The sequence below is a fragment of the Lathyrus oleraceus genome, chromosome 5 (assembly GCF_024323335.1).
Source record: "Lathyrus oleraceus cultivar Zhongwan6 chromosome 5, CAAS_Psat_ZW6_1.0, whole genome shotgun sequence".
Taxonomy (NCBI): Eukaryota; Viridiplantae; Streptophyta; class Magnoliopsida; order Fabales; family Fabaceae; genus Lathyrus; species Lathyrus oleraceus.
Window position 1 is genome coordinate 421,562,181 of NC_066583.1, and position 24,821 is coordinate 421,587,001.

Consider the following 24,821-nt stretch of genomic DNA (forward strand, 5'->3'; position numbering starts at 1 on the left):
TTTGTCTCGATATAAGAAAAGATTATCTCCCGCAAAAGTCTTATGGTATTTTCCGATAATTCCGAGATTTAGGCGCATGTTTCGTAGTGAAACCGATGCAAGACATCTTACTTGGCATGCAGATGAAAGAATTATTGATGGAAAGTATCGGCATCCGGCTGATTCACCACAGTGGTCGAAGATTGATAATGATTATCCTGAGTTTGGATCAGAAGCAAGAAACCTTCGATTGGCATTATCTACTGATGGAATGAACCCACATGTCTTCAAAGTATCTCACATACCACATGGCCTGTGATTCTTATGATTTATAACCTACCTCCGTGGCTATGTATGAAGCGTAAGTACATGATGTTATCTATGTTAATCTCTGGGCCTAAACAACCAGGGAATGACATAGACGTATACTTGACACCTCTGATCGAAGATTTAAAGATTTTGTGGGAGAACGGTGTGGAGGTTTATGATGGATATAGGAAAGAAAGTTTCAATTTGAGGGCGATGTTGTTTGGCACAATTAATGATTTTCCAGCATACGGGAATCTATCTGGGTATAGCATTAAAGGTCAACGTGCGTGTCCTGTTTGTGAAGATGGAACCGATACGATTCGATTGGAACTTTGCCAGAAGAATGTGTTTCTCGGTCATCGTAGATTCTTACATTCTAAACATCACTACCGTGGATGGAGAAAAGCATTCAATGGAGACACCGAACATCGTAGAGCTCCACCCGCATTGTCAGGTGAACAAGTTTTTGAAAAGGTGAAAGATGTGCGTACTGAGTTTGGCAAGCCTTTTGCACATAAGATTGTGAAAGGTGGGTGGAAGAAAAGGTCGATATTTTTTGAATTGCCATATTGGAAGTCTTTGTACGTGAGACATTTTCTCGATGTTATGCATATTGAAAAAAATGTATTTGAAAGTGTTATCGGTACATTACTCAATATAAAAGGCAAGTCTAAGGATGGCCTTAAAGCAAGGGAGGACATGTTAAAAATGGGAATGAGAACTGAATTAGCACCCGTGAAGAAAGGAAGACGAACATATCTACCACCTGCTGCTTTTACTTTATCTAGAAAGGAGAAAAAAAATTTGTGTAAGTCTCTGAGTGAAGTTAAGGTTCCAGAAGGATACTCATCTGATATCAGAAGACTTGTTTCTATGAAAGACCTCAAGTTGAAGAATTTGAAGACACATGATTGCCATGTTATAATGGAACATTTTCTACCGATAGGTATACGTTCTATTTTTCCAGAAAAAGTAAGAAGTGCCATAACTAAATTGTGTTTTTTCTTTAGGTCAATTTGTAGTAAGGTGATCGATCTCGAGATCTTACCAACACTACAAAAAGAGATTGTAATTACCTTGTGTGAGCTTGAAATGTATTTTCCTCCGTCTTTTTTTGACATAATGGTTCATTTAGTTGTTCATCTTATGAAAGAGACACAGTTGTGTGGACCAGCTTATATGAGATGGATGTACCCTGCTGAACGGTATATGAAAATATTAAAAGGGTACGTGAAATCCCGAAGTCGACCAGAGGGTTGTATTGTTGAACGATACATTGTTGAAGAAGCTGTTGAGTTTTGTACTGAATATTTGTCTAACGTTCAATCGATTGGACTCCCCAGAGCTCAGATTTTCGACAAAATGGAAGGTAAAAAATTAATTGGGAATAAAATTGTGACAATATCAAGGGATGAACGGGATCAAGTTCATTTGTATGTTCTGCACAATAATAATGAGGTTGAGCCATATGTTGAAATGCACAAGGATGTACTCCGAAGGTTAAATCCGAACAGAAATGAAAATTGGATAGTTATAGAGCACAATCAAAGTTTCATACAATGGTTGAAGGATCATATTTATTTGAAGCGCTCTTCAGATCCTTCTTCGGTAACAGAAATGTTGAGATGTTTGGCATATGGTCCAAGTTTGCATGTGTTTTCTCATAGCGCATATTCAATTAATGGATACACATTTTATACCAAAGAACAAGATGATAAGAGTACTATGCAAAATAGTGGTGTCACCGTGCTAGCTGAAGCAATGCATATATCAAGTATGAAAGACTTAAACCCCAAATATGCAAATTTGTCATATTTTGGAGTTATTGAGCACATTTGGGTGTTTGATTACGAGAAGTTTCAGATTCCCATCTTTGGTTGCAAGTGGGTGAATAGTAGTGGCATACGAATGGATAAGTCTGGATTTTTGCAAGTTGATCTTACTAGGGTGGGGTACAAAGATGAACCTTTTATTCTAGCATCTCAAGCTAAACAAGTGTTCTATGTGAATGACCCGAAGAGTACAAAATGGTCTATAGTGCTTTTCTCTAACAAAGTGACTGATGATAGTGGTGTCGATCAATGTGATATTGATGTTGAGAATGAGTCATGCATTAGACGGAATGAGTTGAATAGAAATAATGAAGTTGAGGATCTTATACCGGATGAGTCATATATAAGAAACGATCATAATGAGGGAATTTGGATCAATTCATCCGTACGCATTGCTAAGAAACAAGTGATTAATATTCCAACAAAGAAAAGAAAGAGATGTTAGTGACTTAGGTAAATTATCCATGGTTTCTTTATTTATTTTTTTCAATTGTTTTGATTATAAGTTATATGTGATAATGCATGATTTCATTATATTTTTGTATTCAATTGCTTTGATTATAAGTTATATCTGATAATGCATGATTTCTTTATTTTTTTGTTTTCAATTGTTTTGATTATAAGTTATATTTGATATTTGATGGTTTCCTTGGTTTATTACAGGTTAGACATGGCTGATGACCAACATGAGGAAGTTAGTAAAAAAGTATCCGCGGAAGAAGAAATTCGAAGAGGCATCACAGTAATGAGAAGGGTGGTCCAAGGAAGATCTCGAGGCATCATACTAGATGTCTGTTGGAACAACCAGGGACAACTTATAGAACCTAATGGGCATACCTTAACTAGTTTCATCGGTGCACTAGTAAGGAATGAAATTCCCATTACATGTGATGATTGGAGAAATAAAGAGTTGAATGAGTCCAAAGAAAAAATTTGGAGTGAGATAAAGGTACAATCATTTGGCCCTTAATTATACGGTATCAATTATGTTTTTTCAATTACCGATACTAACTATCAATCTGTATGTTTTTCTTAGCGATGTTTTAACATCGAAGAAGAAAGAAGAGGTTTTTGTATGAAATTGGCCGGAAAGCTTCTAAGAGGGTTTCGGACATTTTTATCATCCAAGTTCCTTAAGGATGCGGATGGTAATTTTGTGGATGCGGAGCTTCCTAAAAAATATGAAAGTTTGATATCGGCTGAAGAATGGGAAGCTTTCAAATCCAAAAGACAAGACCCGGTTTTTCAAAGAATAAGTGCTACAAATCGGGAAAGAGCATCAAGTCCCGCATATCCGTACCGAAAAGGACGTGTCGGATATGGACGCTTAGAACAATCCATGGTAAGTATTTATAAATTGCGATAACAAATTTGTTCATCATATATTAGTTTTATCTGATCAAATTGTATGACTTAATGTGTAGCTGCAAAAGGAGGAAAGTTCAGAAACATCTCTTCCTGCACATGTTTTGTGGAAGGAAGCCCGTGTGGGCAAATCTGGAGTTCCTCAAGAAGAAGTTTTACACGTATACCAGAAATGTGTAAGTATAACATTTTTTCATTAATTGAATAACATTTTTATACACAAATATTTGACAAGTATACGGTATTCATCTGATTTTTCAGGAGGAGCTGTCTCAGTCTTTATCTCCCGATGATACTAAGGGCATACTTAGTCGGGCATTAGATGTCCCTGAGTATTCTGGTCGGGTGAGGGGTAAGGGATTTGGAGTCACTCCGACCTCCCTGAGTGTTAAAAAAGGAAAGGCTCCTAGTAATCGGGAGCTTCATGCAAGATTGGAAGCCATGCAAGCTGAGCTTGATGCATTGAGGAGAGAAAGAGAGGCTAGCGCCTCAACAGTATACAGAGATGCTTCGGACAAAAACAGTATCAACTGTACCTTTCAGCCGAACATTCCAGAGGTAATTACATATAATTGTCTTAAATTGAACTATTTGCTTAAATTATGTATTTGACATATATACACATTAACGATTTCTTGTTATTATTGGTTTTAGGGCATTTCCCATTGTCAGCTGTATTTGTCGTCACCATACTATCGGATGGTTGGCAAGGGAAAAGTGCATAACGTTAGCGGAGTATTACTCCACACTAGAGAGCTCCCTGCTGGATGTTTGAAGGTATCAGTTGATATTGCAGTTGACCCGAATGCAGCATTACCATATCCTAGCGATGATTCGGATGCAACAACGGTGCACGAAGCAGTAGGTTCGTTTGTTGCATGGCCGACAAACCTCATATGCGTAGGATATGAGGTATGCTTAAAACTTATGTTAACTTTAATGTGTATATTCAAAGTTTAAAATTTATGCTTAAAATTTTACTTACATATTTTCCTTGGTTATGTTAAATAGACTCCCACAAAATCCAAATCAAGAAAAGAGGTAATATACAATGATATGACATATATTCATGGAAGTTGTTACATTCTTAATTTGATCTAACTATTTATATGACATGTAGCTTCAAGAAAATGAGGTTAGCAATGCCTCCGCACAACAAAAAAAGGAGGTTAGCAACGCCTCCGCACGGGTAAAAAGTTCTGGTGCTAAGAAGACCGTAGCTAGGAAAAAACCTACCACCAAGTATAGGTCGTGCCTCAGGACATTTCTAGAGATGACCGATATACCGGCCGGAGGTGTTCGGACTGTACATATGAAGGAAGGGATTTTCGGCTTTGATCACGACCAAATGATTGGTAATGAAGACTTCATGCAAGTTTTTAGTCATGAAGAAATCGGCGTCACCGTTGTCAATACATATATTAGGTAAATCCGGTCTACTTTGTTTTATTAATTAAACAACTTATGTTAATGATGTTTACTTTATGTTAATCCGGTTTACTTTATGTTTCAAAAGAGGTGTTAATGATGTTTTTATATTAGGTATTTGTATGACAAATTGATGCGCCCCAATGGTTTGGACGAGACATTCGGATTCTTAGCACCCGCGACCGTCAACTTAGGTTTAATCTTAAGTAGACCGGATACCGTGACGGAGTACGTTCTTCGGATCCTCATGGACAATAAAGATGCGGAGAAGTTGTTTTTTATACCGTTTAATACCGGGTTAGCATTTCATTCTAAATTCATCTATTATAATTATTTTCCAAGTTACCATCTAACATTTGCCTAATCATTACAGGGGACATTGGTTGTTGCTCGCAATCAATCCTATCCGAGAAATTGTGTATTATCTTGACTCGTTAGGAAATAATTGGACAACATACCCGGTTATGAAGGTCCTAATTGACACGTAAGTGAGAATGTTCAAAAATTTTCTTAGTTTATGTGAATTGTTCTAATTGCTTCATTTTTATTTTATTAGCGTCCTACAAGCTTTTCGGGCCCAACGAGATATCCAAACCTCAAGGAGGGGCGCCAACTCCATTACATGGATTAAAGTGGCGGTATATTTTTAATTACCACATTTTTTATTATATTAGTGATGACACTTGATAAAACTTAGGATTTATAATCCATATTTTTTTTTTCATATGTAGTGTCCTCAACAACGTAATCAAATAGATTGCGGGTATTTCATGTTGAGGTTTATGCGAGATACTCTTGCTTTGGGCCGATTAATGATTCCCACCGATGTATGTATTTTTAACTTATGAGTTATTTTTATATTTACACATATCTCATATAATTAAATAGTTGGAATTAATTCAAAATATGTTATATTATTATGTAGTACTTTGAGGAATTCAAGTGTGCATTTTATACAAAGGATCAAGTGGACGAAATCAAAGAGGAGTGGTGTCAATTCATGATAGAGCTCAATGTTTTTTCATAAATTTGTGTAATTAATGTGTACATTTGTAGTATATGTAATGACTTGTAAATGTGTACATAAATTTGTATATATTTTGATACATTTAAGGCAAAATTGGTTTGAATTGGTATATATATATTTGTTAGCCAAAAATTGGTAGAAAAAAGGCCAAAATGGCATATATAAAATGTGATAATTGTCTGTCAAAATCTGGTTGAAAACAGGTAGAAATTCTGGTTTATAAACCTGGAAAAAATGTGGTTTAAAACAAAAGCTTTAAAAATTTTCGTATACCTTAGACAGCGCTTTTGTAAAAAGCGCTGTCTAAGGGGGGGATTAGAAAGCGCTTTAGGCAAAAGCGCTGTCTAAGGGGGGGGGGGGCTTAGACAGCGCTTTTTGAAAAAGCGCTGTCTAAGGTATACCTAAAAAAAGTAAAATAGGAGGGTCTTAGAAAGCGCTTTTGGTCAAAGCGCTGTCTAAGGGGGGGGGGGGGGGGGGGGGGGGGCTTAGACAGCGCTTTTTGAAAAGCGCTGTCTAAGGTATACCTAAAAAAATTAAAATAGGAGGGTCTTAGAAAGCGCTTTTGGCCAAAGCGCTGTCTAAGGGGGGGGCTTAGACAGCGCTTTTTGAAAAGCGCTGTCTAAGGTATACCTAAAAAAATTAAAATAAGAGGGTCTTAGAAAGCGCTTTTGGCCAAAGCGCTGTCTAAGGGGGGGGGGGGCTTAGACAGCGCTTTTAAGATTTAAAAAAGCGTTGTCTAAACCTTTAGCAGCGGAGGTTTAGACAGCGCTTTAAAGCGCTGTCTAAGGTCTTGTTTGGCGTAGTGAATCTTTTATATTACTCTGACGCGTTCGTATACTTGCGAAAAGCACGCATCAAGTTTTTGGCGCCGTTGCCGGGGACCAATTTCGTCAAATTTCATTTTCCTGTTGTTATATCGTTTAGACTTAGGCTATTTCCCGCCGGTCAATGCGAAGAACTCGCAGCACCGGAAGTTTAAGCTTAATATACCCTCTGGCGGAACCTGAACGTTACGCTCGTGCACGTTTATTCTTTCATAGAATTAAGAGTGTTATGGTCGAAGATCAAAACCAAAGACCTCTTAAGGATTTCGCTCAACCATCTAATGAAGAACCTAGTTCTAGTATAGTAAACCCAACCATCCCAGCCAATAATTTTGAACTTAAACCATCCCTGTTGCAACTAGTGCAGCAGAGACAATTCGCGGGTCTCGCTACTGAGAACCCAAACCAACATTTAAAAATATTTCTTTAATTAACAGATACTTTTAAAACCAATGGAGCTTCTCCTGAGGCAATACGTTTAAGATTATTCCCTTTTTCCCTCAGAGATAAAGCCCTATCATGGTTAGATTCCCTTCCACCCAATTCCATTACGACTTGGGATAACCTTAGAAGAGTTTTTCTTGCTAGATATTTTCCCCCGAGTAAGACCACCATTCTTCGAAACCATATAACTAGATTTACCCAAAACCAAGGAGAATCGTTGTTCGAAGCTTGGGAGAGATATAAAGAGTTGTTACGAGCATGCCCATATCATGGCTTAGAAAATTGGTTAATCATTCAAACCTTCTATAATGGACTTCATTACAACACAAAGATGACCATCGACGCTGCCGCAGGCGGTGCTCTGATGAACAAACCTTATCCTGAAGCTAGTGCCCTCATCGAAGATATGGCTCAAAACCATCAATCATGGGGACTCGAACGAGCGACAGTTGAGAAGAAGGAAGCCCAAGGAGGAGTGCATGAACTAAGAGCTCTATAGACATGATGCAAGCTAAAATGGACGCATTAGCCCTTAAGGTCGAGCAAATGTGCATAAACCTGAATACTGTAGCCGCAGTTTCGTCGGATTATGAGATATGCGGAACCAAAGGACACCAATCTGCAGAATGCAGTCTATTAAAAGAAACCCACTCTGAGCAAGTGAACTACACCCAAGGGAACCCATATTCGAATACCTATAACCCTGGATGGAGGAATCACCCGAACTTCTCCTATAAAAACAATAACCCTATTCAAAATAATGCACCTCCGAGACCTAGTTATCAAGCCCCTAGATCAAATCAACCTATGCAACCTGTACCACCAAAGCCGAGCCTTGAGAAAATTATGGAAAATTTTATCACCGCTCAAACCCAACAAAACAAGGATTTCATGAACCAAAACATTCATGTTAACGAATTGATTACTCAGTTAGGAACCAAGGTTGACCAAATAGTTACTCATACCAAGATGCTTGAAACCCAAATCTCTCAGGTAGCTTTAAACCAAGCCCCTCAGACTACACCTGGAGGACAATTCCCTGGACAACCTCAACAAAATCCGAGAGGACAAGCCAATGCCATTACCCTACGAAGTGGGAACGCTTATGATGAGCCACCAAACCCTAGATTGAGTGAACCCAAAACTTCTAAGGAATGTACCAAACCCACGGACGAAGTAAAGGAACCAGAGGAACCTGAAAACCAGGAAGGTCGAGATAAAGGAGAAGAACCTAAAGATAAAACTTATGTACCATCCCCACCATATAAACCACCTATACCATATCCGCAAAGACTCAAACAAACCCATATCAATAAACAGTATCAAAAATTTATTAAAGTTATAGAAAAACTTCATGTAGAAATCCCTTTCACATAAGCCATCACCCAAATACCTTCTTATGCAAAGTTCCTCAAAGACATCCTTACCAACAAACGTAGACTTGACGATCCGAAGCCTTTGGAATGTAATGTTATTTCCGAGGACAAATTAGCAAAGAAAGATAAAGATCCTGGAAATTTCCCCATTCCTTGCCTTTTGGGTAATCATGTCATCGAAAAGGCTTTTCTAGACTTAGGAGCTAGTGTAAGCCTAATGCCTTTAGCGGTTTGTGAGAGGTTAAACTTAGGAGAATTACAGCCCACTAAGATGTCACTTCAGTTAACCGATATATCTGTTAAATATCCGATAGGCATTTTAGAAGATGTTCCTGTTAGGATAGGTCAGTTATTTATCCCTACTGATTTTGTTGTCATGGACATCAAAGAGGACAATGATATACCAATCCTTCTAGGTAGACCATTCTTATCGACTGCAGGAGCCATAATAGATGTCAAGAAAGGAAAGTTGACGTTTGAGGTAGGTGACGAGAAAATTGAATTTATACTTTCGAAATTTCTTATGGCACCTGTGATGGGAGACTCGTGTTATGCCTTAGATATCATTGATGAATGTGTTAGAGAATTAGAACAAAAATAAATTATAAAAAAAATTAAGTTACCATCAACTCTCATAAGAGAAGATGATGACTTTAAGAAACCCTACATCAATGATAACCTTTAAGCATGTTTATCCCTTACCCCAGATCCTATGCCATGCCCTAAGAAACCAACCTTAGAACTTAAGGAACTGCCTAAGAACCTGAGATATGAGTTCCTCGATGAAAAGATGAACCATCCAGTTATAGTTAGTGCTACCTTGAGCCAAGAGGAAACGAACCAACTTTTAGACGTTTTACGAAGATATCCCTCAGCCTTAGGATATAATATCTCTGGCCTAAAAGGTATAAGCCCATCCGTATGCATGCATCGGATTTCGCTCGAAGAAGATTCAAAACCCTTAAGGGAACATCAGAGAAGAATAAACCCTATAATGAGTGATGTTGTTAAAAAGGAAGTTCTTAAGTTACTTGAGGCAGGTATAATCTACCAGATCTCGGATAGTAAGTGGGTGAGCCATGTGCATGTAGTACCTAAAAAGGGAGGCATCACATTCGTGCAAAATGATAAAGGCGAACATGTAGCAAAACGTTTAGAAAGAGGATGGCGGATGTGTATAGATTATAGAAAATTAAATAAAGCAACTAGGAAGGATCATTCCCTTTTACCATTTATTGACCAGATGTTGGAGCGTCTAGTCAGACACTCTTACTTCTGCTATCTAGATGGATACTCTGGATTCTTCCAAATACCTATCCACCCCGAAGATCAAGAAAAAACTACCTTTACATGCCCTTATGGAACTTTTGCCTACAGACGAATGTCGTTCGGCCTCTGTAATGCCCCAGCTACTTTCCAACGCTGCATGATGTCAATCTTCGCAGATTACCTAGATGGTATCATGGAAGTGTTTATGGATGATTTCTCGGTTTGCGGATTTGATTTCCACAATTGTCTTGCTAACCTTGAGAAAATCCTGGAGAGATGCGTGAAGGTGAACCTCGTGCTAAACTGGGAAAAATGTCATTTCATGGTAACCGAAGGAATAGTTTTAGGACATATAGTTTCCGAAAAAGGTATAGAGGTAGATAAAGCTAAAATAGAAGTTATAGAAAACCTAAAACCCCAAAAAACCATCAGAGAAGTCCGAAGCTTTCTTGGACACGCTGGATTCTACCGGCGTTTTATTAAGGACTTCTCCAAAATAACTAAACCTTTAACTGGACTTTTAATGAAAGATGCTGAATTCATTTTCGATGAAAAATGTAATGACGCATTTAATATTTTAAAACAAGCGTTAGTATCTGCACCCATTATGAAACCACCTGATTGGTCAGAACCTTTTGAGATAGTGTGCGATGCTAGTGATTATGCAGTTGGAGCCGTTCTAGGACAAAGGAAAGATAAAAAATTACATGCCATTTATTATGCCAGTAGAACCCTAGATGTTGCCCAACTTAATTATGCAACAACTGAAAAAGAATTACTCGCTGTAGTTTTTGCTATAGACAAATTTAGATCTTATCTAGTAGGAGCAAAAATTATTGTTTACACCGATCATGCTGCCATTCGTTACCTATTAAGTAAAAAAGATGTCAAGCCCAGGTTACTCTGATGGATTCTATTACTACAAGAGTTTGATTTAGACATAAGAGACAAAAAGGCACTGAAAATGTAGTAGTTGATCACCCTTCTAGGCTAGAACATCTAAAACCAGAACTAATACCCATAAATGATAATTTTGCCTATGATAGACTGATAGCTAGAGTAGAAACCATTGAAGATAATAACCTAGATCATTATGAGCATTCCCAAAATTCCTTAGCAATAAGTAACGTACCCTGGTATGCAGATTTCGTTAATTACCTAGCTGTTGATATAGTACCCCCTGATCTTGACTACCACCGCAAGAAGAAATTCTTCCACGATGTGAGAAACTTCTATTGGGACGAACCACTCCTTTTCAAAAGGGGTAAAGATGGCATTTTTCGCCGTTGCGTTTCAGAAGAAGAGGTAAATAGTATTATCGAGCATTGTCATTCTGCACCTTATGGTGGACATGCGAGCACCTCTAAGACATACGCCAAGATTCTTCAAGCTGGCATATTCTGGCCTACCATGTGGCGTGATGTCTATGCTTGCATTGTCAAATGTGATAGATGCCAACGCACTGGAAACATTTCAAGACGAGATGAAATGCCCTTAAGAAACATTCAGGAAGTAGAACTCTTTGACGTATGGGGTATAGATTTCATGGGACCTTTTCCACCATCCTTAGGAAACAGGTATATCTTAGTAGCTGTAGACTATGTGTCTAAGTGGATTGAAGCTATAGCTGCACCCATAAACGACACTAGGGTAGTAATCAAACTATTTAAAAACTATATATTCCCTAGATTTGGAACACCACGTTTAGTCATAAGCGATGGAGGATCACACTTTATATCGAGAATATTTGACAAACTTTTAAGAAAATAGAGAGTTAGGCATAGAGTAGCAACACCATACCATCCACAAACTAGTGGCCAAGTAGAAGTATCTAATAGGGAGATAAAACAAATCCTAGAGAAAACTGTTTCTATTTCTAGGAGAGACTGGTCTCAAAAGCTTCAAGAAGCGTTATGGGCCTATATAACCGCTTTCAAAACCCCTATAGGTGTAAAGGCAAAGTGTCAGACAACATACGATCGCAAATTTCGATGATGACAAATGACCACCATGCATGTCTACAAACAAATGCAACACATCACCTATCATATCCTTTCCTATGCCTATCTAAAACTGTTATAATTCTTAAAAACATATGTGGACAAAGTGTGATCATGACGAAATGCATGAAAATCACAAAATACTGATTTTTGCAGATTTGAAGACCTTGAGTCGACCATAAGGGTCGGCGCATAGCTCACGGGTCAGCGCATAACTCAGATCAACTGGAGACTGGTCAGCACATGCTTGCTTGAGTCGACCACAGGTCGGCGCATGGCATAGTTCAGTTGGCCACGGGTCAGCTCATGGGACACTTGAGTCGACCATATGGGTCGGCGCCTCTCCCACGGGTCAGCTCATGGAATACTTGAGTCAACCATAGCGGTCGGCGCGTTCCCCATGGGTCAGCGCACGCAGACCTATGGTCGACCGCTCGTGCGTGAACTCAGTTTTCTGAGTATTTTTCCACTGTTTGAAAAGCTGTTATTTTGGTTGAAAAGCTAGTTACTATAAATAGAAGTCAAATCACTTTTATCAACTAACATTTGTCAATTTGAGTTCAAGTGTTCAAGGAAACAAGAAAGAGTGAAAAAGGTGTCCAAGATTCATCATCTTCATCTTCAACATTTCACAACACATCAACTACACACAATCATTTTTGATGTGATTCGTGATCGGTTAAAGGTGATAAGGTTCGAAGCTGTGATTGGAGAATCCGGTTCGGGTTAAAGCTTGTGGCAGGTTCTTTCTTGAATAAAATCGTTAGGGTTTTGTCCTCCAATACCGGTTTGTGTTTGGGGGTTTTTGGACGAATTGCTTCTTCAATATTCAGCTGAGCGAAGGTGATTGAGAAGAGGAAGTCTTCATCAGTCTAGTAGCGGATTCGGTGATATTGAAGTGAAGGATTCGGGTTCGATTCGTTGTGTTTGAGATCAGTCGGGCCGAGGGTTTGAAGAACGGAAGATTCTTCAACAAAGGGGCTGGAATCGGAGGTCTAGCAACAACGATCGAAGGTCTTGATTCATCTTGAATCAAGGAGCAAGGATAGAAAGCATCATTCAACACATTGGGAGTTCTGTTGTTTACTTGCTTTGCAATCCTTGTATAAACGGTTAAATTTCACAGGTGATATCTAATTAAATCATCTCAATTCTAAGTTTAGAATTGAGGGCAGACGTACCCCGAAGCGAGGACGGCGGGGGAACTGCCTCATCAAATCTCTGTCTTCTTTAATTTTCTGCATAAGTGTTTTTCAGCTTAAAAATTAAGTGATTTTAGTTTAAGCAATTTTACCAAACATTGATATAAGTTGAGTAAGAGATTAAAACTCTGTTTTTTTGTATCCAAAGTACAATAGTGTATTGTACTAGATTAATTTGAATTACTTACTCAACACAAATATCACTTGGAGTGTTTATGCACACCAAGTGTTTGAAAATTTGCCTAAACCAAAGTTGTCTTAAGTTTGTATCTTGTTTAATTTGGTATTTGGATCATTGGAACTAGGATTCCTAGTGAGTTAAAAAATATCATTGATTGTGCAATTAGTGTAGTGATTTGTATTTCACTTTATCTCTAATCCTTTAGCTTAACGAATATCCGGTTTTCCAATAACGGTTCGTTTTTAGACTAAAATTTTCCTCGGCCGCTTCCGCACTTAAAACAATTTCTCAAAACCAATTTTCAAATTGGTAGCGCCGACTCAAGTTTTTAATTGGGATCTATTCAACCCCCCCCCCCCCCCTTTCTAGATCCGTGTCATAGTCTAACAAGTGGTATCAGGAGCTCCGGTTCACTCCGTGCTTCAAAATATAACTTTGATAGAAAATGGCTAACGAACCTAAAGGGGCTTATAATAGAGCTCCCGTTTTCAATGGTGAAAATTATAGTTATTGGAAAGACTGTATGCGGGTGCACATAAATTCCATAGATAGAAAAATATGGAACGTTATTCTCAATGGTCCAATTCAAATAACCATGACCAATGAGAACAACGAATTGGTGCCTAAGCCTGAAGCACAATGGACCGATGATGATGAAAAGAAATACAATTATGATTGGAAAGCCAAAAATATCCTAATCTCCTCATTAGGTGTAGATGAATACTATGGGATACGCCCTACTGCTAAGGCCATGTGGGATTCACTACAAATTGCCCATGAGGGGACGAACGATGTTAAGTTGGCTAGAATCAACACACTAACACAAGAGTTTGATCTCTTTTTCATGGAGCAAGGGGAAACCATTGCTGACATGCAAAAGAGATTTACTCATCTTATCAATCGATTACATTCACTTGGTAGGCCTGTTTCCAATGATATTGCTACTAATAAGATCTTAAGATGTCTTAACAGGGAATGGCAGCCAAAAGTGACCGCCATCAAAGAAGCAAATGATCTTACCACATTGGACCTGACAACATTATTTGGTAAACTACAAGAGCACGAACAAGTTCTCTTGAGCCTGGAACAACACGAAAAGAAAGATAAGAAGGACAAAGCAAAGGTGAGTGAAAAGAAATCCATAGCTCTAAAGACTTCCTCCTCGAAGTCTCAAGCAAAAGAGCAAAGTGATTATTCATCGAGCGACGAAGAAGAAGAGGACAAGAGTGAAGATATGGGGCTGTTCGTTAAATGTTACAATCGTTACGTGAGAAAGAACGGTATCCAACACTCCGAGAAGAACTTGGTAAACTTCCGGAAACAATCTAGGTACTCTAAAAATGATGACTCAAAAGGTAAAATAACTAGAGGGTCGTGCTATACGTGTGGAAAGCCGGGTCATTACAAACCGGACTGTCCGATGAACAAGAAGACAAAAGAAAAAGAATCATACAAATCACACAAGAAACCATCAAAGCCAAGGAGAGCATACATAGCTTGGGAAAGCGATAGCGACTCCTCCGATGATGAAAGTTCTAGTGATGAAGATGAAAATGCAAACCTATGTCTCTCTGCTCATCAAAAGAACAAAAAGAAACAGGTACAATGCCTCGAGACCACCGAGAGAAGATGGGTTCTCGACAGTGGATGCTCAAGGCACATGTCAGGAGACATATCACTCTTCATTGACTTCGTGGCTAAGAAGAAGGGATATGTAACTTATGGTGACAACAACCGTGGAGCAATTCTTGGTAAAGGTAGTGTAGGTAATCCCTCCTCTACTACTATTTCTGATGTTTTGCTTGTCGAAGGTCTTAAACACAATCTACTTAGCATCAGTCAATTATGTGACAAAGGATACAATGTATCGTTTTCAAAAGATTGTTGCAAAATTGCATATAATGATGATAAGAAGAGTATGTTTAATGGCCTGCGTGTGAACAATGTCTATATGCTTGACTTAAATGAAGTATCGTTAACAAGTGACAAATGCCTTGTAACAATGAGTGAAGATTCATGGTTATGGCATAGGCGTTTAGCACATGTTAACTTTGACTTACTAAACAAAGTAGTCTCAAAAGATCTAGTCCTAGGTCTCCCCAAAATTAAGTTCACCAAGGATCACCTTTGTGATGCTTGTCAAAAGGGGAAGCAAACGAGGATCTCATTTAAATCCAAAAATATCGTTTCAACAACGAGACCTCTCGAGCTTCTTCATATGGATTTATTTGGGCCATCTAGGATTAAAAGTCTAGGAGGAAACTATTACGGTTTCGTAATAGTGGACGACTTTTCTCGATTTTGTTGGACTATTTTCTTAGTAAGCAAGAGCGATACGTTCGCCGCCTTTGAAAGATTTGCTAAGCTTTCCCAAAATAAACTAAATACAAACATTGTTGCAATTAGAAGCGATCATGGAGGTGAGTTCGAAAATCACTTATTTGAAGAATATTGCGGTAACCATGGTATTGATCATAACTTCTCCGCTCCATGTACTCCTCAACAAAATGGGGTTGTGGAGCGTAAAAATCGAATTTTGGAAGAATTGGGAAGAACAATGATCAACGAAAGTGGCTTACCGAAATATTTTTGGGCCGACGCCATTAGTACGGCTTGTTATGTTCTGAATAGGGTGCTCATTCGCCCCATTCTAAACAAAACACCGTATGAACTTTTAAAAGGGCGAAAGCCAAATGTTTCTCACTTACATGTCTTTGGTTGCAAATGTTTTGTATTGAACAATGGAAAGGAAAACTTGGGAAAATTCGATTCCAAGGCCGACGAAGGTATCTTCCTTGGATACTCCCAATCTAGCAAAGCATATAGAATATACAACAAACGATTACTTGTTGTAGAAGAGTCTGTACATGTCACTTTTGATGAATCCAATCCGAGAAACATCGGAAAGGGTAGTGTTTTTCATGGTGCAGGTACATCTACCGAAGACATACTCAAAGGTGGCGAGCCGGGGATTGATCAACCCGACATAGTCAAAATTGAGAAGGACAAAGATGTACTCCATGAGGAAACCGAGGCAGTTCATCCGCCTTCAAACGATGATCTCCCTCAAGCTTAGAAGTCTTCCAAAGATCATCCAATCGATAACATTCTCGGAGATATCTCAAAGGGTGTAACAACTCGATCTAAGCTAAGTAATTTCTGTTATCACTTCGCTTTCGTTTCGCAAATGGAACCTAAAAACCCTAAAGAAGCCCTACTCGATGAACACTGGTTTTTATCAATGCAGGAGGAACTTAATCAGTTCACCAGAAATGAGGTTTGGGACCTTGTCCCTCCTCCACGAGATCATCGAGTAATCGGCACCCGATGGGTGTTTAGGAACAAGCTGGACGAAAACGGGGTAATAACCCGTAATAAGGCGCGTTTAGTCGCGCAAGGGTATAACCAAGAGGAAGGCATCGACTATGAGGAAACTTATGCGCCGGTTGCCCGACTCGAGGCTATACGCCTTCTCCTTGCCTTCGCGTGTGCGAAAGACTTTAAGCTATTCCAAATGGATGTTAAAAGTGCATTCCTTAACGGTCACATAAATGAAGAGGTTTACGTCGCACAACCTCCGGGTTTCGAATCCCATGAGTATCCTGATCATGTTTATAAACTAAAAAGGGCTTTGTATGGCCTCAAACAAGCTCCTAGAGCTTGGTATGAGAGACTAAGCAAATTCTTACTCGATCAAGGTTACTCAAGAGGAAAGGTTGACACAACCCTCTTCATTAAATGTCAAGGAAAGCATTTGATATTAGTGCAAATCTATGTAGATGATATTATATTTGGGTCTACTAACATGAATCTTGTGAGAGAATTTTCAGACCTTATGCAGGGCGAATTCGAGATGAGTATGATAGGGGAGCTCACATACTTTCTCGGTTTGCAAATTAAACAGCTCAAAGAAGGGACTTTCGTGAGCCAAACAAAGTACTGTTTGGACCTTATCAAGAGATTTGACATGGCAAAAGCTAAAGCCATAGACACCCCCATGCCTACTTGTACAAACTTGAACAAAGATGAAGACGGTAAGGAAGTGGATGTAAAACGGTATAGAGCACAAGTTTATTGTTCACCGAGTCACTCCAGCATCGAGGTGATACTGTTCCCTTCCCTCTCTCTCTCTCTGCAAAGTCTCATGGTTAAAATAGTTATACCTCAAAATGATATTGTATATATATGCATGATGTATCTCTTTGGATGTTTATTGTTGTATGGCATGTTAATTATGCATCAAACCTGTCAACGCATGTACAAAATAGTGAAAAACTAAAACTCTGATTGTATGAGTCGACCTCAGCAGGGCTACGGTCGACGCACGCATAATATTTTCTGCATTTTCTCAAAAATCAAACAGTACGCGTCGACGCATACAGAGGTATGGTCGACGCATCGCTCAAAAATTTTGGTTTTCTGCAGAAAAATTTAAACCGTTTCATGCATCTCCATTCAAAAACCATCATTAAGTGTGCATTTACATTCCATTACCTTTCAAACTACCCATTACCTTGTAACCTACATCTACCTAGTGACTATTGTCCCTTGATCCTTCATCTTCCCAAAACCCTAACTTCTCCTCTACAAATAGGGAAAAACCTCTGTCTAGCAAAGTCACTCTCAAATCCCTCACAAACCTTCACTTTATACCCACACACACTAAGTTTCAATCCTGCTCAAATGGCTTCCACATCACGCAGACCTACCGGCAAGAGATCCCGGGAATCATCAGTCGCATCTCTACCCATTTCCGTTGTATCTCTTATTCCATCAGCTCGCGTCGAATCCTTCAACAACGATATCAGCAAGAGAGGAGTTGTTCGACAACATGCGTTCTATAAGCTTACCGCAGAACGCATGCACCTTACAGAAATCATGGCTCTGCTACAGCATCAAGGCTTTGTCAACTTTCTGGAATGCAACACTAAATACAGCGAAGACTTAGTCAGAGTGTTCTACACCGGACTTCATGATAACTTTCGCGGGCACAAGTGTTACTCCAGAATCGGCATGACAAAGGTATCGCTTAAGTCAAATATCTGGAACCAATATTTTGATATGTCTGTGGATGATGCTGAAAATCCTCTAGCTGAGGTAACTGACTCTCACCAAATAGATGGCTACGAGTTTAAGAGTGCATTGAATGATATGCTGAAACGACCATATCCTGATCATATTGTGAACAGTGACTCGTTCCCACGAACTGTCACTGCCGGCAAGCTGAAAACCAGAGAACGGATTCTTCAGTGGATTGTCTCACGCATTCTGCGACCAAAGAAGGGTGGTCTCTCCAGAGTTGAACAGGCTGAAGTTCATCTCATTTACATTCTGAAAAATAAGCTGAAAATCAACTGGCCCTACTACATTGCCAGTAGGATGTTCAGTCTACGTGATTCCGGACGAGGAACGGCCCTAGCCTACGGATCCTTCATTCAAGAAGTCCTCACTGCAGCCAATGTCAATCACCCGTCGTTTCCGTATACCCCTATCTCATCAGATAAAGATTTCAGCCCAAAAACTCTGTCTATGATGGGATATTTTTGGTGTGATGAGCGAAGGATGTACAAGTTTGTTTATAGAGGGAATTTTCCTCCGTCTGCTGCAGCAAATGATGATAGTGATGGCAGTGAAGAAGAAGAAGATGAACAGGAATATGAAGAAGAGGCAGTAGGACAAGCCTTTGATCACCAAGGTGGAGATAATAGTCCTCCACGTGATGACACTCACGACTACTCCGACTCCGCTTGGGTTCAGCAGTCACATTCAACTGAAGACGATGTTCCCGTCTGGGGTGGCTGGGGTGAATGGCAACATACGGGCTGGTCAACTCAACGTCAATTCTACCAGCCGTATCACCAGGACGATCAAGAATCTCCTCCGTCTCCTCCACAGCACGCAAACTCTTCAGAATTGTTGGATATGATGCGAAACATGCAGCTAGCTCAACAATCCTTCATGCAAACCCAGGATGAGTGCTATGCTCAGATTAGCAGTCAAATTCAAGCCCAAAATGAGCGGCTCGACACCCTCTCTACAAGCTTGAATGACCGATATGCAGACTTGGATCGGTCGGTCGACGGAAGTCTCAAGCATCTGAGCGGTGTTGCCGAATACCTATCAACTCTGGCTGACCCCAGCAGAAACCCAGGCATCTGCTACCATCCAGGACACCGCCATTAGGACATAGACCTTCATATGCACATTGCCTGTTTGTGCAACATTAATTTTAATGTGTTTCTTCCTTTAATTAATGATTATCGCTCAGAAATGATATTGGTGTGATATTATTATCTGTTTGTGTTATTTCCTGTGGAATCCTGTGTTACGTTGACTATTCATCCCTTGTCTCTTTTTGATGTTGTCAAAGGGGGAGAAAATGTACAAAAGCAGGCAGCCAAAAATGTTCACCACAACTAACAGACCAACAGTCATTGTTTTTGGATAGCCTTAGGTTGCAAAAGAAAGGGGGAGTATGCATAATGTGTCAATATTGCATGTTGTTTATCTCGCTGGTTTTGCACAGGTTGTCATCACCAAAAAGGGGGAGTATGTAAAGGAAAAGTGTCAGACAACATACGATCGCAAGTTTCGATGATGACAAATGACCACCATGCATGTCTACAAACAAATGCAACACATCACCTATCATATCCTTTCCTATGCCTATCTAAAACTGTTATAATTCTTAAAAACATATGTGGACAAAGTGTGATCATGACGAAATGCATGAAAATCACAAAATACTGATTTTTGCAGATTTGAAGACCTTGAGTCGACCATAAGGGTCGGCGCATAACTCACGGGTCAGCGCATAACTCAGATCAACTGGAGACTGGTCAGCACATGCTTGCTTGAGTCGACCATAGGTCGGCGCATGGCATAGTTCAGTTGGCCACGGGTCAGCTCATGGGACACTTGAGTCGACCATATGGGTCGGCGCCTCTCCCACGGGTCAGCTCATGGAATACTTGAGTCAACCATAGCGGTCGGCGCGTTCCCCATGGGTCAGCGCACGCAGACCTATGGTCGACCGCTCGTGCGTGAACTCAGTTTTCTGAGTATTTTTCCACTGTTTGAAAAGCTGTTATTTTGGTTGAAAAGCTAGTTACTATAAATAGAAGTCAAATCACTTTTATCAACTAACATTTGTCAATTTGAGTTCAAGTGTTCAAGGAAACAAGAAAGAGTGAAAAAGGTGTCCAAGATTCATCATCTTCATCTTCAACATTTCACAACACATCAACTACACACAATCATTTTTGATGTGATTCGTGATCGGTTAAAGGTGATAAGGTTCGAAGCTGTGATTGGAGAATCCGGTTCGGGTTAAAGCTTGTGGCAGGTTCTTTCTTGAATAAAATCGTTAGGGTTTTGTCCTCCAATACCGGTTTGTGTTTGGGGGTTTTTGGACGAATTGCTTCTTCAATATTCAGCTGAGCGAAGGTGATTGAGAAGAGGAAGTCTTCATCAGTCTAGTAGCGGATTCGGTGATATTGAAGTGAAGGATTCGGGTTCGATTCGTTGTGTTTGAGATCAGTCGGGCCGAGGGTTTGAAGAACGGAAGATTCTTCAACAAAGGGGCTGGAATCGGAGGTCTAGCAACAACGATCGAAGGTCTTGATTCATCTTGAATCAAGGAGCAAGGATAGAAAGCATCATTCAACACATTGGGAGTTCTGTTGTTTACTTGCTTTGCAATCCTTGTATAAACGGTTAAATTTCACAGGTGATATCTAATTAAATCATCTCAATTCTAAGTTTAGAATTGAGGGCAGACGTACCCCGAAGCGAGGACGGCGGGGGAACTGCCTCATCAAATCTCTGTCTTCTTTAATTTTCTGCATAAGTGTTTTTCAACTTAAAAATTAAGTGATTTTAGTTTAAGAAATTTTACCAAACATTGATATATGTTGAGTAAGAGATTAAAACTCTGTTTTTTTGTATCCAAAGTACAATAGTATATTGTACTAGATTAATTTGAATTACTTACTCAACACAAATATCACTTGGAGTGTTTATGCACACCAAGTGTTTGAAAATTTGCCTAAACCAAAGTTGTCTTAAGTTTGTATCTTGTTTAATTTAGTATTTGGATCATTGGAACTAGGATTCCTAGTAAGTGAAACATATCATTGATTGTGCAATTAGTGTAGTGATTTGTATTTAGACTAAAATTTTCCTCGGCCGCTTCCGCACTTAAAACAATTTCTCAAAACCAATTTTCAAATTGGTAGCGCTGACTCATGTTTTTAATTGGGATCTATTCAACCCCCCCCCCCCCCCTTTCTAGATCCGTGCCATAGTCTAACAATAGGAACTACTCCTTATCAACTAGTTTATGGAAAATCATGTCACTTACCATTCGAATTAGAGCATAAGGCCTATTGGGCCATTAAAACTTTGAATTTAGACTACTTAGCTGCTGGAGAAAAGCGTATCCTAGACATTCATAAATTAGAAGAACTTAGGCAATCTGCCTACGAGAATGCAAAAATATATAAAGAGAGGACAAAAGCCTATCATGACAAAAGAATAGTAAAGAAAAACTTCAATATAGGCGATTTTGTTCTCCTTTTCAACACTAGGTTACGACTCTTCCCTGGAAAGCTACGTTCAAGACGGACTGGTCCTTTCGAAGTATCCAAGATTCTGAGATCCGGAGCCGTAGAAATCAAGAACGATACCTGTAGTCCATTCATTGTAAATGGACAAAGACTGAAGCTCTACGAAGGAGGAGACATTCCAGCATACTACTCGAGCCACACCCTGATTGATCCACCAATCCCTACTACTACAGGTGTATAAATTCTAATCGTCAAGCTAATGACGTTAAACAAGCGTTGCGTAGGAGGCAACCCATGGTTTTTCTTTCATTTTACTTTTTCGCATTTATTGAATTTTATTTTTATTTTATTTTATTTTATCATATTTTGCATTAAGACTAAGATTTGAATGGTTTGTATTTTCAGGATCACTTTCTTAACCTTTACAAGATGCAGGATTTTGATGACATGCATGTGGCCTATAGAGATAATGCTCAGAGGGAGCGCTACATCGCTTTGTATCAGCGCCCTATGGCACCCACATGTTATCCTGATCAGCACTGTATGGAGGCACTGGGTATCAAGCTGAGTATCTGATTCCTTAGCCACCAGCTTCACTGGGACGAGTTTGCTGATGACTTGAGTAACACATATAGGAACCTGACTTTGGAGTTCCTGAGTTCATTCGACTATGACCCATATTCTGGACCAGATGGGTATGCTGCTTTCAGACTTTTCGGAGTTGAGTACTCCTTCAGCCAGAAAGAGTTCGGCGACTTATTGGGATTCCAGACTACTCCTGATGCTATCCCGGAGACACCTATGGGATATTTCCTGGGTAAGGAGGTTGAGAAGTTTTGGAGTGATATATCAGGTGGCGGAAGCCAGGATCCATCTATGCAGCTGTCTCATGTCATACATAACCCCGCCTTCAGATACTTTCAGATGATATTAGCACATTCCTTCCTAGGAAGGCCGGATGCAGAGACACTACTGAGTGAACAGGAGATCTTCCTATTATTCTGTGCATCCCAGTCTCGCCCAGTAGCATGTGGGAACTTTTTATTATACAGTCTCAGCGGTATCTCAATATCCACCGAAGGAGTCATCCATGTTGGCGGAATCATCACGCAGATTGTTGTCGCTTTAGTTCTGTCTCGCAAGCTGTTACATCTTCGGACCTACTGTGGGTACACGACCATGGACATCGACTTCTGTTTGACCAAAGGATTGATGAGGAGAGCCTCTTTCCACCCATGTCAGTTCCGATTGCTAGTCGACAGTGACGCTATCCATTACTTCACACTGCCAGACCCTATGATGACCAGTGTGCATGATCCAGCGAATTGGAGTTATGCTCTAGAGGGCCAGGGAGAAACCGTTGAGGAGCCGAGATCGCCACCCATTACTGAATACACACCTACACCACCATCTCCCAGAATCACTGTTTTCTCTAATAATCTTTCATTGCAGACACCCGACATCCGCACTCAGATTGCGGTGTTGTAGAGAGATCGCAACGCTTAGACAGGAGGTGGCTGACCTTACTTTACAGATGGGAGTGTCTGATCTCACCCATGCTACTGAAGCCGACTGTCTATATCAAGAGATCGCAGAACTCAAGCAAGAAGTAGCCATGCTCCGTGGTTCCTCTCAGGAAGATGACATCCCCACTACATGATCTCACCATTTAATCTTATTTTATCTCATTTTTATATTTCTCGTATTTTCATAACTCATCTTATATTATCGCATTTGGAATATTATATAAACTACATCTATACATTAGTATTTCTATTTTTATTTATATTTATTTTATTCGCATTTTAATTTTTCAGTTATTTATTTATTTATATTTAATTTCCGTTTTTGTTTTTGTTTCAGTTTCACTTTTTATTTTTGTTTTTACTTTTATAAAATTATGCAAGTCAAAGATACTAGGAGAATCACAAGACAAATGCTATCCAGACCCCTCAAAGCCAAAAGACAAGAGAAGCCCAAACCAAAGGACCAAAATCTGGCCCAGCCAGATTTTGCCTTGTGGCGCCCGCCATAGGACCTGTGGCGCCCGCCACAGCGTCTGTAAAAGGTCGGGGCAGAACCCCTTTCTTCACCATTTTTTGCAACTTACAACCTCCCAAACCCATTTTTTCACCTTGGAAAAACATCCTTGAACCCACAAAAAGCTCATACTTTTCTAACCACCACACCACACAAATCATTATTCCACTTTCCATTTTCGATTTCATCCGTCGGATTTTATAAAAATCCAACCTTTTCACAAACCACTTCATCTTCTTCATCACTTTTCAAGAGCATTCAAATGGAGTTTAACAGATTCATTCTTCGAGGAGGGAAACCAGGGGTATGTTGACGAAGACTGTCTCTACACTTTATGTATCTATCATAACATATTTCATTTATTAGATAATTTAGGTTTGCATAATTTCTTTTCCAATAAAATACCTATCTATGAGCGGTTGACAATTGAATTTTTGAGTTCCTTAATTTATATTGTCAACCCTAACACTGCTAGCACAGTTGGTACTGTCAAATTTAGAATGTTTGTTGTTGAATACCAATTCAGTACCGACGAACTAGCCAGCTTGTTAGGGATCCCTCATGGGGAAGGTGCTATTTGTGAGGCCCCTTTGGATTCCGAATGGTCTGTTGAGGTATTTTCCTTCTGGGAGCGTTTATCAAACACTTCCATAAACTCTTTTGAAGGAGTTCTTGCCTCAACTATCCATAACCCGGCCATCAGAGTTTTTAGATATATGTTGGCATGCACTATTTTTGGCCTGGAGAATCCAAATAAGGTTAATGCTAGAGAGCTTCTATTTTTACAAGGAAGCCTCACAAATAGACGTATTAATTCGGTCCCGTTCATGCTTGCTCATATGATTTTAACTGTGAATAAAGCGGGACCGATTTCTTTTGGTGGATTGATTACATCTATTGCTCGGGCGCTTAACCTGAACGATGAGATGGCTACCCTAGAACCCTTACCTCCTCGCACAATTAACCTAAAATTTCTGA

The 24,821-nt window shown here is 39.6% G+C and overlaps 1 non-coding gene across 1 annotated transcript; it reads right to left on the bottom strand.

Annotated features, from left to right (window-relative positions):
- Positions 1 to 7,377: 7,377 nt before the first annotated feature.
- On the bottom strand, positions 7,378 to 7,484 carry LOC127088706 (small nucleolar RNA R71). The gene has a single exon (XR_007790532.1). It is a non-coding gene; the product is annotated as a small nucleolar RNA R71 (small nucleolar RNA).
- Between the last annotated feature and the right edge of the window lie 17,337 nt (positions 7,485 to 24,821).